This window comes from Struthio camelus, chromosome 18 (genome assembly GCF_040807025.1).
Source record: "Struthio camelus isolate bStrCam1 chromosome 18, bStrCam1.hap1, whole genome shotgun sequence".
Classification (NCBI taxonomy): Eukaryota; Metazoa; Chordata; class Aves; order Struthioniformes; family Struthionidae; genus Struthio; species Struthio camelus.
This window is the reverse complement of record NC_090959.1, coordinates 12,823,607-12,836,941: the sequence shown is the minus strand read 5'-3', so window position 1 is coordinate 12,836,941 and position 13,335 is coordinate 12,823,607.

Sequence of the window (13,335 nt, the reverse complement as noted above, 5' to 3'; positions counted from 1 at the left end):
TATACGAGTCCGTTCTGACAGTCGCTATTCCGACATTTTATGGCTGTGAGGCACAAAATTGTAAACAGGGTAGGGCAGTCGATAAAGACTTTATTTTTGGAAACCTTGGTTAAAATCAGCTTTATCTCATAATTTAAAATGCATTGGGAGATTTTAATTAAGTTAGTAATGTTAATTGGTTCACACCACCAAAATGCCAGGGGCACTTAAGTGTAATTTTGGACAAATGACAACCTTTGCTTTTGAGGGTCCTCAATAAAAGAGATATGAAATAAAAAATAGTGTAGATGTCTTGTGTGGGTTTTTTTGTTCCTTTTTTTTAAATGGGAGGAGAGGAGGAAACCCATTATTCAAATGTAAATAAGAATTCAACCCAAAACATGTCTTACTGAGTTGTTTTATAAGTAGTTCTGGATGCAGCAAGCTGGTTAATCAGCCTTCTGTGAAGACTTTCCTGCACTGCCTCTCCAGGATGCATTTTTAGTCCCTTCAGGCTTCTTGTGAAGTCTTTCTATCCATCTGTCAATCACTCCTTTCTCTGTATTCTGATTAAATTTAAGTGTGTCAGCTGGATGTCACTGTTGTAACCCATCTTCTGTAGTTGGGCATGGGGGAAAGTATGACATTTTGCTCTGCTGTTGGCAACAAAAGCTACTAATGACAGTGATACTGGCTTTACGGTTCTTCTTTGAAGAGCTTTCTGTCTCCTGTTTTAGGACTGGGCTCTAGCAGGTGCTGTGCCAGAAAAGCCCTAAGGACCTGCTGCAGCCAAAAACGTATGCAGCTCAGAGTTACAAGAAGGTGTTAATTAAATGTTTGGTTCATAAACTACAGTCTGGGCAGATTAATACAAATTTTTATAATATAAAATTCTCCATGGCTGATCTCACGGATTGATCCCAAAGAGAGTTCAGCGTTCAGTGCTTAATTTGGGCCTTAAAGAATTGAATAGAACAAATTTATACTCTTCTCTAAAGACAAAAATCTTCTGGCACAAACAAGAGCTTGGAGCTGTGGACGAAAGACTCCTTACACTAGAAAATCCACTGGAATTGCTATTGCAGAATAAGATATTGTACAATAGCTTACCGTCTGACCCGTGACTGTTCCAGACTGGAATATCCACACAGGGAGCTTTTATGGAATAGGTTATTCAGAAATAGCTATTGTGGTCAGTTTTCCTGCACAGATAAATGCACACGGTCCATGCATATCTATACTAAGGAAAAAAAAGGGGGGGGGGGGTCAGTTCATAAAAAAAATATTGACATGTAATATCTATTACATTGCAAAATGGTAGGCAGGGAAATTTCAAACTTCACATAACTGATTAAGACCCTTTATTGAACTTACTAACATTAGATATCTTATTATAATTTACTACGATCAGTTAGATTCTATAAACACCTCTGCATCTTCAAAGCTACATCCGTTATAGGATGTTGCATGAACTGAACTAAATCATTAAAAACATATTTAATTAAGTTAGCACAAAAATATTAATGACTGTTTGTTGTAGTCTCTGACTGATGGATCTCACATTTCAGATGATGATAACATCATGCAAGCTGTTAGAAAGAAATATACAATAATTTCATACTTTGCAGAAGCCAGTTTTTTTTTTTTTGTATTAGCTCATCGGGGGTACGCAGGGACATTCGAATGTGGAGAGAAACCATGCAGTGTAGGTAGCACTGACTATGCTTTCCAAAAGCAGAAGGGGACTTACAATTAACAAACAGTTACAAGTTAACAGTCTGTAAAGACAGAGACCTTAGAAATGCAGAAAAGTCAGAGGCAGATCACTGAATCAAACAGAAATGGAACAGAAGTTGGAAAAAGTATGCCCCAATAAATAGCCACGTGCTATTTCTGGGTAAGCGCCTTAGGCACAGGTGGATGACAGGTGTTTATGGCACTTGTTACTAGCGAGATATTGCTCTCCTAAAAACCTGGTGAGGTGCTAATACATTATTTCAATATTCTTCCGCATGTGCTCTACTCCGTAAGGTGAAAGGGTCTCTCAAGCATTGAGCTGGAATGCTTCCATATCTGGATCCACTCACGAGGAGTTCTGAGTGCCAGGAATGCAAGATTGGGAGCCTTCCGCGTCAGGGAGAAGAAATAAAAAATAACTGGTATAGAAATGGTGTTGCTGAAGTTACTATCCAAGCTCCTTTTGTCCATTAGTTCTACAATAATAATATTTAAAGCTTTCTCTATGAATTAAATTGAAGCTTTTCTTTCTGCCATTTAATAAAGTTTGATGCTTCACCAGCAGGAAAACCAACATGCTCACCAACCAATCCAGATTTCTCTTTAGTGTGGAGAGCTGGATGAGATCATATCCTCAGCAAAATTACAGAATGCTAAGAAGTGAATCAGGAGAGCCAATTCCTAACTCTTATTTTAATGACACGGTGCCTCATATTAGTGATGTAATGTAAGCAAATAATAGGTGTTGCTGAACAGCTGCTATTACACTATATTGGCTCTTCTCTCTTAAAAGATTCAGGAAGGAGAATTGAATTTTAGTAAATCAAATTTCTAGACATTTCAGACATATTACGATGGCTAACTAATATACAAAAATCTTCACTTTGATTTAACATAATTAAGAAATTATTCCATTAAAAATTAGAATAAATATGTTTTACATGAATTAACTAGAGAGATTATCCTTCCTGAAATAGAAATTTACTTCCAGAAAACTGGATTCCCCAAACAAATTATATCATGACATGTAAGGAGGGTACTACGAAAACATAATGTTGCCTCTTGGATATGTTTCTTTAGCATTTTTGGTTTTACTCTTATTACTAGAGTTTTACATCATAAAATAAATATGAATATATAATTAGCAAACAAGATTGAGAAAGACAAAAATAAGATAATTAGTTTCCACAGGGAAATAAATGCTCAGGCTCACATAAGCATACTAGCAATAAAATGGTAATTTGAATATTTAATAGGAGGAAGAAAATTACAGCACAGAAGTTGTCTGGAAGGAACCAAATTTCTTTACAAATTTTTGCATGTATTGGCATTCCCGATGCACTGTTGAAATACTGGCACTTCTGGCCTGGAGTATGGAAGCAATATTAACTGTTCTAGGAAGTACTGTGCTGATGATGTTTTCTGGGAATCATGGGTCTGCTCACAGGAACTGATGGGAATCAGATTGTCTACTCATACTGACAGAATGAATGGCCACAAGAACAATTTTGTATCATCTCCTCGGGGGAAAAAGAAGCTGTGGCAAAAGGATTCCCAGGGAGTCCTAGGAAAAGCAAAATGAGGTTTGATTCTGGAACAGCAATTCATTACAGAATTATTACCTCAACCTTTTCATGTCACTGTTACACTGAAAAGAACCAAAAGAGTGACTAGTAGGAAGAAAACGATAAATAGAGGTGTGAAAGGTAAACTAGACATCTCTCAGGCCAGAATTTGGAAGAAAGAGGACAAAGAAAAGTGAGAGGGGAGATAAAATAGGAGAAAACAGCTGAACACGCAGAATTACAGAAGAAAATATTGATTATCTTTTTTTCTCTCGAAATATATTTTGAAAAACTAGGGGATAATTTTCAAACTCTGAAAGATGATGGGAAGAAAGGTTTTCATAACACTCTGTGCCCATCTTTGATTTCAGCAGTGTGGATCTCTTGGGAGCTTACTTCACATTCATATTGTACTCGCTCTCCTTGCATGGAGGGGAAAACAACACAACACAAGCCAAAGAGGTCACTAAACTCATATCAGATGGATTTAGTCACCGATTTGGTAAAATTTGAAAATTAAAAATCATTTCTATTATGCCAAAAGCCAGTATTTATGGAGACTGAAATTGATAGAATAGTGCACTCCTTGCTTCTAGTGGAAAACTTCTTATTTCATAAATGCAATATTGCCTGTATCACAAGATAAGTTATTGCAGAATGTATAGTCACAAATCTCATTCATACTAATTTTACATTATTACGGGGTAACAACAACAGATTTTATTTTTTTCCCCATGTTACAGCTCATTCAGCATTTCGCTGGAGACAACTTAAATTCAGAGAGAATTTTTACTTTGAAATGATATTTGAGAAAGATTTCTGTGCAGCCCAAATGTCTATTTTTATCATAATTTTAAAAAGCAGTATTTTTTTTTTCCAGCTGTCTTTCTAGGTAAGACTCTTGCTTATAAGTATACTGAGGTAGAATGGTGTTAGCTAGATATAAAAATCATCTTTGAACTCCAGTCATTACCATATTATTAGTGGCAAGATTAGTAATCCCATATCTGTAGCTGACTTAAGACTAGCTGTTTACACTCCCCAGGGTACAGAGGCAGAGGCTATTCAGCTATGAAAAAACCTGTCATACTGACTTTTTTCCAGCCATGATCCTTATACATGTGGTAATAGAAAACTGGAATCTTGGTCGCTGTAGTATGCTGTGGTGAAGTCAGCTTCATTACAGGAAAGTACAGTGGGAAAATGTAGGTCGCACATAGGTGGGGAAGACGATCTAAAGATGACAATAAGGAAAAGGCCAAAGTACTGAACTCCTCCTTTGCATTGGTTTTCATAAGCGTTAGAAAAAATATCACTCATTTTTCAGGCATTCCTTGAAAAACAGCAACAACAAAATTCTCAACAACTACAAAAACAACACCCCTGGAATAATTACAATTGAAGAACCTAACCTAAAATCAAAAATTGCCATCCTCTGATTTCTTACTCTTTCAAATATCTCCTATGCTTCAATATTACACATATTTTTATCACACCTACATTATACATATATATATATAAAGCTGCATGTCTGTTTAAAATTCTTCACAAGCAATTACTAGACAACAGAATACTATTTTTGGTGAGGAATGAGTCGTTTTTGTACAAGTGCAAAATAGAAATACTTAATTTGAAATATAATATTGGCTATCATCTCCTTAAGTTAAAAATGAGCTTTTCCTAATTCACTAAATTGTTTGGTCACCATTGCTCACTTTGTTCAAATGGACCAAAAAAAAAAAAAAGTTGAAAAGTAAAACTATTTAAGGGAAACTGCAAAAAATATCAGCCCAAACAACATGAACATACTAATTAACTAGTACCAGTTACTTGAATAATCTAGGCAGGTTATTTCTTGTATTTATTACAAGCACTTTCAGGTATTTATTACATCAGTTGTAATATTTATCTAATTATCTGTTAAGAACACCTTATTGAAACACGCAGGCTAGAGTTAAAGGGTAAATTCTGACCATTTAAACTGCATACATTCTATTTAAGGCACTTTCTAACACAAATAATTTTTTTTGTAAGATTTTTAGTGTATCCTCCCACTGCTTCCCCGATATCTACTGTCACAGACTAGAAAAGAAGAAAAGAGGTGCAGAGGAAAATGGGAAAAAGCAAAGACAGAAGCAAGGAGAAGGGAGCACAGTGCTCAGGAAGTCTGCAAGATTACACCTGGGGCAGAGAGCAAGAGCAGGATAATAGACTGAGAACAACCTTACTGGGAGAAGAGTGAAAAACCACTAGATGAACGGAAGCCAAATCTTTCAGATGACAGTTCCACCCAGGGCCCTCTACCTGGTTTTGGACGATCCCAGAAGAGAGCCCCAGGTGGAATTTTGGCCTTCTGAACTTGGCTGGAAGCTGCGCAATCCCTCCACCCCTCCCTTCCCCCATACAGGTCAGCTTCGCAATCAGTTGGAAAAATCAGTTTTTAAACTCCTTAACATGTGGGCACGCATTGCCAGATTTTACCTCCCTTATACTGCCTGCAGTCTCACTGATTTCAGCGCATGGGAATCTGAGGTCATAGTCTGGCTCCAAGGAAATTCAAAGCACGGAAATACATTAAGGAGCTGTACCATCTTTACATTTCTCGCCACTGGAGGGAACTTTTTTGCCCTAGCTTGAAAAAGAACTTGTGTGCGATTCAGACAACATAGATTATGGAGAATTTGATCTATGTGTAAATGTCTCCAGATATTTAATCAATGGGGAAGCCGTGGAACAGGTTTGTGCAGCCTACTGGTTGATGACCTGTTCTGATAAAACCTGACTGGACTATAGAAGTCATTCAATATCCATTCTGCGGCAGTTTCTCATAGCCAGCTAGCTACATGGAGCACAAATTCCTGATTTTATTAAACTTTAACTTCCCACCCTCATACGGGTTACTGCGTTAGAATATAAACATAATCTGAAAAGAATGTTGAAGTTCCATCTATATCTTAGAAAAAATAAATTTATATTATGCATCCAGATTGGGATGGGGAAGAGGAGAAGCTGTAAGAAGAATTGGCTAGGAGTCCTACTATATGCACAGACATGAAATCTTGGCTGCCCACTGTATGAGCTAAAATGTTGGATAGTAACAGTGCTCTAGAAAAGATTGAACCCTGGGGCTTACTGCGAGGCAATGATGGATTTAATTAGCAGGGTGTGTCTACAGGGAACGACGGAGATTCTTCTCAGGCCATGCCCACACTTGAAACTTTGTGTGGTTTTTGTGTATCTCTGTTAAACGATTTGCAAAAAACTATTGTATGATCAATGCACGCACACACCTCACCACAATGCTGTCCTGCACTTACAATACTCTTATGTTCTGTCATTGCTGCTCTTCATGCAATAACAGCATATGCTTTATTAGTGTAGTTCTATTTCTTGTTCTGTTCAAATTCCTTTGGTGTTTTGTGCTATTTCCCGCATGTTCAGTTGTAAATCAGTTCAGTTATGAATTAGCACAGGATAAAAACCAGTAGATTAGTATGCAACTGAAACAAAAATACCAGTGAAAACGCTAATACCACATTTTGCTTCTGATTAACAGACTACATTAAGTAGTGCATTTCCATTTAAGGAACAGAAGATTTTTTTTCATCAATAACTCCACGCAATCTTAGAGGAAAGATTTAATCTTGCATAACTGGAGCTTTGTTTCAGGAAAGAACTCTGTATTAAGAGATTCAGTCTCTTAATTTAAAAGATTCAGCGTGTTTGTGTTCCACTTAGCGGTTTTATTTGTTCTTTAGTTTGCAGGAGTCCACACTAATCAGTGTATGGAAATAATTTAACTAAAATGCCAAGAGGAAAGGGACGCGTATACCAGAGGTTTGTGTGCAGATGAGAACCAGGCTCTGTTCAGCTCTGTTACTAGCTGAGTCTCTTAAAGACCTCAGAAGATCCCTGAACATTTATGCGTTAGTTGCTACGTCTGCAAAACGGAAATACAGCACTTCATTAAACTCACATATACTGCTGCTAGTATTAGGTAATATCGACAGAATGTGTAGTTGGTAAATGCACTACTAGTATTACGAACATAACAAAATCAAAGAAAGCTGGGTAAGATTTCATGGATGGGAAACACTGTAATAACAAGAGTCTTTTCCACATTTATTTATCTCTTGACAAAAGATGAGGAAATCATTAGTAAAACGCATTAAAACGTACTGCAGGACAAAAAAAGCTGCCATCTTTATAGTCTGCCAAGAGGAGGAAAACCACTTTGAGATTTACTAGGTACAAAAAATGTTTGCATATTGAGAGTGACCCTGTATCAAGTTTGTGTCCCGGTGAGGGAATTTCGTTTGTAAAAGAACTGCAGGAATTGTTGCAAGGAGCATATAAGCCTACGGGCCCCCCTGCCTTTCCCAGGAACTCTTGCTGCTTCGCTTACGCTTTCTGGCTGTGAAGGCTGAAAAGAGTTCATAGAGGAGCAACAGGATCAGACTTCCCCTCTCACCTTTTGTTGCAGAAAAAGAGAAGAGTTTGAGCAAGTCCTCTAAAAACACTTTGGACTGAACTAGACCCATACTACCACAAACAAACCCATACTACCACAAAATGTACGCTCTCCAAAAACGTCATCTTTCTGTCTCTTGGAACCAAAACCTTTAAACCTGCTACACACAACTAAATATATCCAAATACTTTTATGACCTAATATAGACAGTACTGAGACTATCATTCCCAATGACTTAAACAAGTGGTCTGATTTTGGCTTGCATTGAAAAACCTATGCACGAAACTACCACCCACACATGCACAGGCATATACACATACACATATTTCATCCAGCCTACCACTACCAGTTCCAGGTCACACTGATTAACACTTTTCACATAAACACACTTATTCTTATTTGAAATGTTAATGCCTGCTTAGTGCAAGGTGAAAGTCTAACCAACGATAGAATCCCTTAAGAGTGTTAATTAAACAGGACAATAATAATCCACTGGTGATTTATAGTGAGGTGGATTACTAGACCATAGTGGCTCGGCTGATAGGCATTTATTGCCTACTTAACCATTTAAGTATAACAAAAAAAATCATTGTGGTACAAAAGGTGATGAATGTTTCTGCTAAAACAGTCCATTAAGATGATTCATTAACATTACAAAGAGGTCTGCAGCCTGTGTGCCACTTGGAGCCTGTAAAAGTCTGGGAAAGTGAGAGGCATTACCATAGGAAATGCTTTATGCTAAATGTGTGCTGATAGAATCTAAAGTCCACTTTCTGGAGATAACATCACTTTTTACGTTTTGCATTACAAGGTCTAAGGATGCTTTGTACTCTTCATTTCTACAGCCAGAGAATGCATCCTCCTAGCAGAGAGGTGCAGGAGGAGAGGAGTAATAAAAGTCACAATGCTCTGGCATACATTTGAGGCTTTCATACTTCCCTTTGAACTGATGTTACTGGAATGCCGACTCGCTGGTTACGCCACTGGAGAATGACACGGAAGTCATGAGTTATGGTCACAACAGCTACAACTTTATTAAAGGCACTGCAAATAAAGCTGGCATAATGATCTTTTCAGGTCAAATAACAGCAGATTCATGCTGCAAAGCAGCAAGGAGGTATACTACCTACAAGTGACACATGCAGTTGTGGCAGGGTTAAAATCTGAATAAACGTCTCCAAAGCACCAAAATTAACACCTCAACGCTTTCCTAACAAAGTGTTCCCTGAAAAGTGGAACTAATGGAGCTTGATTCCGTAAAGATTTAGGTCACTTCTCTTACACTTCCCTATTCAAATAACCCCAGCTTTCCTCATGTCCTCTCTAATAGTCACGCTGCAATACCTCCAGGCCTTCTTCGTCCTTCCAAACTCTCCCCCACACTAAGAGCATTCAACATCTCTTGTTCTCTGATGTCTACTCCACCACGCCCTGACACCTTTCCCCTAGCCATCTCCCTAACTTTTGTGATTTGTTAGCTGAAACAAAATTTGCATTTGCTGAGGAATATTTCAGAGCTACGTGCAAATCCGTCGGATAGTTTGTTGTTGTCATCACACACAATGAGTAATTGCTGAATTTTCCCTTCTCAATGGCAGCCTGAATAAGGATTCCTTCCTCTACCTAGGTGCTAATTCTTGCAAAACTGGAAATATCTCTGAAAAGTCTATGTAATCTGTGACAAATGTAGTCAGCATATTGGAAATTGGGTCAGACAAGTAACACGTTCGTGTAAGTAGTTTCCCTAGGGAACCAGAAGCATGATAGGATCTCCACTGCCCAGGAGTTGGTAGAATCTTGTCTATATACTTCATCTAAACCAGAGCATCACCCAGCGCTTCCCAAACTACAGAAGCGTGTCCAGCACCTGCTCAGAACTACCTGTGTGAGCTCAAAACAAGCTAGACAGGGTGTTAGGAATAGAATGAGAAACTCCCATTACAGCTAGTAAATTCTGCTTCTTAGTAGGTAGTAGCCTATTTTATTTCTCAGCAGGCTAATTAGCACAGCTATACTACATCCTGCGCTCGAGTTAGCTTACATAGTTTTGCTCTCTCTGCATGGCATTCGTTTTGACTTGCAGACACTTCATTTTTTCCCCGAAGTGAATGTTAAAAATGCAATATTACAGATCCTGAATTTGTACAAGGGAACGGAATGGAGCTGAGAGTCACACGTGGTATCAAACATAGCTACTTCAAATTTGGCTCAATATGATTTAGCTGCTTGGGGAAGTAGGCAAACCACATTTAATATTTGAGGCAAAATACATTTCCCTTTTGTTCTTCTGGGGAAACAAGGCATTGGCTGCATAACATAATTCGTAACAGCGCTTTACAAGGCATGCTGAAACGGGTTGACTTCATCTACAGTAATGGGACAACTGTTTAAAGTAGACCCACTAACCCAGTAATCAGCTTTCCAATACACAGTTGCAAAAGTGAAAGCTTCTTTAAAATAAACCATGCTGATTAATGAACTGAGAGAGCTGAGGCACAGAGAGCATGCGCTGTTGAAACGCACTCGCTCCACTCCACCTTGAGGAGCACCTTGAGGTTCCCCCAGGGCACTTTCATGTCTCAGTTCTTAGTCAGCAATGCCCAAGGATACACAGCGCCAGGGAAGCGAGTTTGTAGTCAGAGCAGGCCATGGCGTAAATAACACAGCAGAAAGGAACGGATACAAAATACTGGGAGGCTGGCAGGAGCACAGGGGCTGCAGGAAAGAGGAGCTGAATGCGTGCGTCCAGCAGCGCTCGATGAGACTCCGAGGTTGCGAGATCCATGGCTGTGGGACAAAGGAGAAGAGTTCAAATTTCAACCCACTGCATTTTTGGTTGTCCTCCCCCCTGCTAAGTGAATTTAGCACTAATATTTCAGTACTAGCTGAGAGACAGTCATCACCAACTTTTTATCTTTTACTCTCTGTATTTCTTAGGAAGTTCCTACAAATTTACACACAAAGATTTTATGATCTCGGCCCATTTTTCACCGGTCACCTCTCAGCTCAGTTAAGCCGGTTGAGAATTTTGGGATGGAGTGCTTTTTTGCCATCAGAAAATGCTAATAGGTCAAAAATAATAATTTAAAAAGTAATATATTGATTTCCATGGATTTATGGTCAGAAAGGTTCAGATATTACATGAGAAAATCTGTTATGAAAGGAGAATGGAGTAGAAATGTAACGGTTACTTACTTTATTCTCTCCAAAAGTCAGAAAAATACCCAAATGTATGATAGCACCCTATCCAAGGGCAACAGAATAAGCCTCTGCCTACCTTCTCTACAGCTCCTTTTCTTTATTTAAAAAATAAAAGGAATTAATTAAAAATTAATTTCCCTAGGTCAATGAAAGACTGACTGACTGGACAGCCTGCTGTCCAAGTCACCTGTGACGTACAGGGCTGCAAGCAAGCTCTTTCTCAACACACTTCAGAGCCCAGATTTGAGTCTGACAAAAATAACAGTGAAAACATTATGTCAAATGTCTGCTCCAAATCCCATGAAGCACTATTTGGATATGGCCCAAGTAAATAACCTAGCCACTGGATGTTGGCTATTCTGGGATGTCTCATTCTTTCTATTCATGTTTTGTTTTTTAAATCATTCTGTGACAAATCTAAAACAAATGTCAAAACCGTTGATTTTTTTTTTGGATATACTAAAATTTTTTTTGTTTCTGGACAACCCTAATTCTCAGTGCACCACCCTTAACTCTTCAGTTCATTTTTTTCTCTTATAACTTCACCCAAGCTGCTGGTCTTTAGAAGCATGAGAGACATTTAGCTCTTACATGGGAAAAGTTCATTTGATTGTGCATTTTATATTGTCCTATATCTACAATTTTTAAAGCGTGCTTCAGAAGCCTTCAGGGTCCATGAACTGCTTATACAGGGATCTGACAAAGGTAAGACAGACAGCTTGGGCAGGACATAAAGAATTGTCTGCCTCCAAAATCTGCAAATTAGAACAATTTAGAGATCACTCTTTTATAGCAATATACCTGTGTCTTGCTGTTTCTAATATGAGATTGAGAGATTGCAGTAAGTTCTTACATGCACTGGAATAAATAACAACTAATGTTACTAAAACCTAACAGAATCACAAGATTGTATGGAAGAATTCCCGTAATTCTGTCCCATCGTATGATATCATTGTTTAAGACTACTCCAACTCAAGTGAATCATCTATAAGCAGATTCATTGCATTCAAGAGAAAGCAATTTTGCATCCGTCAAAGCTAATACAAACTGCACATTGTTTTTCTAGTTTTCATTAGATAACATTAGGATAATGATGAAGAAAATCTAACAAAGATCCTCTTTGACCCTGTTGGACAGAAAATGTTCTCCACGCTCAACAGTTACGACATCTTTCATACAGCCCCGAACGTGAGAACAACAGTTACTAACTAAATCATTAAATAAAACATGTTTTTCATGGCGTTAAGCACAGTTAGAAATCCATCTGTTCATTAGTTCAAGATAAATTCATTCCCATAAGCTTCTGTAGATGGATTCAGAAAACAAGGTGGTTTTTCAGCTTACCTATCTGGAATTCTCAACCAGAAAGTCTCCGAGCTGAAGACAGTGTAGATGCAGTTAGCTATTTCTTCCTCAGAAGTTTTCAGTAAAAACAATCCGCAGGTGCAGATTTTTGAGGAAAGATGTGCCAAAGTTAATACTGTACAGTCACACATACATTACATAGTTACCATATTTAATCCTGAAACCTAGGTCTGCAGCACTCTATGCAATGCTGATGTGCATACAAGAAAAAACAAGACTGCATTAACGGAATACATGAGCACCTATTGACGGAACAATGCTACACCACAGTGAAAAACAGCTGTTTTCACAATAAGCCAGGTTGCGGCACAGTTGTTCCTTCTCAGAATTATCCCTTAACATAAGCATATTCTCTATCCCTAGTGCAACAACACAGCTTGCAGGAGAGAGACAAATTAGACTCTGCCATTTATTAGCTCCCTTGAGATGCAAACTGCTCTTCCATACACACCAAATACAGTCAATACTCAGCTTCTCGCTTTGCCCCCAGGCCTAGAACAATTCTGCACAACTGGCCTATCCTCTCAGTTCATTTTTCATCCTCCCATTAGCCTTGCCAACAATTAAACAACCCTTCGACGGTGCTCTCTCTCAGTATTCTGTCACAGGGCATTAGCCCGTTATTCTCCTGTTACCCAAATCCTCAAAGACTTTTCCTTTTTCCAAGACACGCTCTGAAACCTTCCGCTCCTCCCTCCTTTAAGGTAAGAGAGTGGCCCTCATAACTAATCAACAAAAGCTGGGACCAGCTGAGCATTTCCCATGGATGAGAGAGCGCTGTCAGCCCTGGGTCACACCATGGAAGCTTCAAGGTGTTCTGAGTCTTGTGGGACGAACTTGTCTGTATGATTTAGCCTTTACACAGAATATGTGGTTTCTGCCTTAATGGATATTCTCTTCTCTTTTCCTTCCATGATCTCTTCCTACCTGTTTCCGAATGATGATATAGCCCATGCTTTATTTAAGTTAGAAATATCCCTAGTAAATCAGATGGTGGAACACAAACTCCAGCTTCTT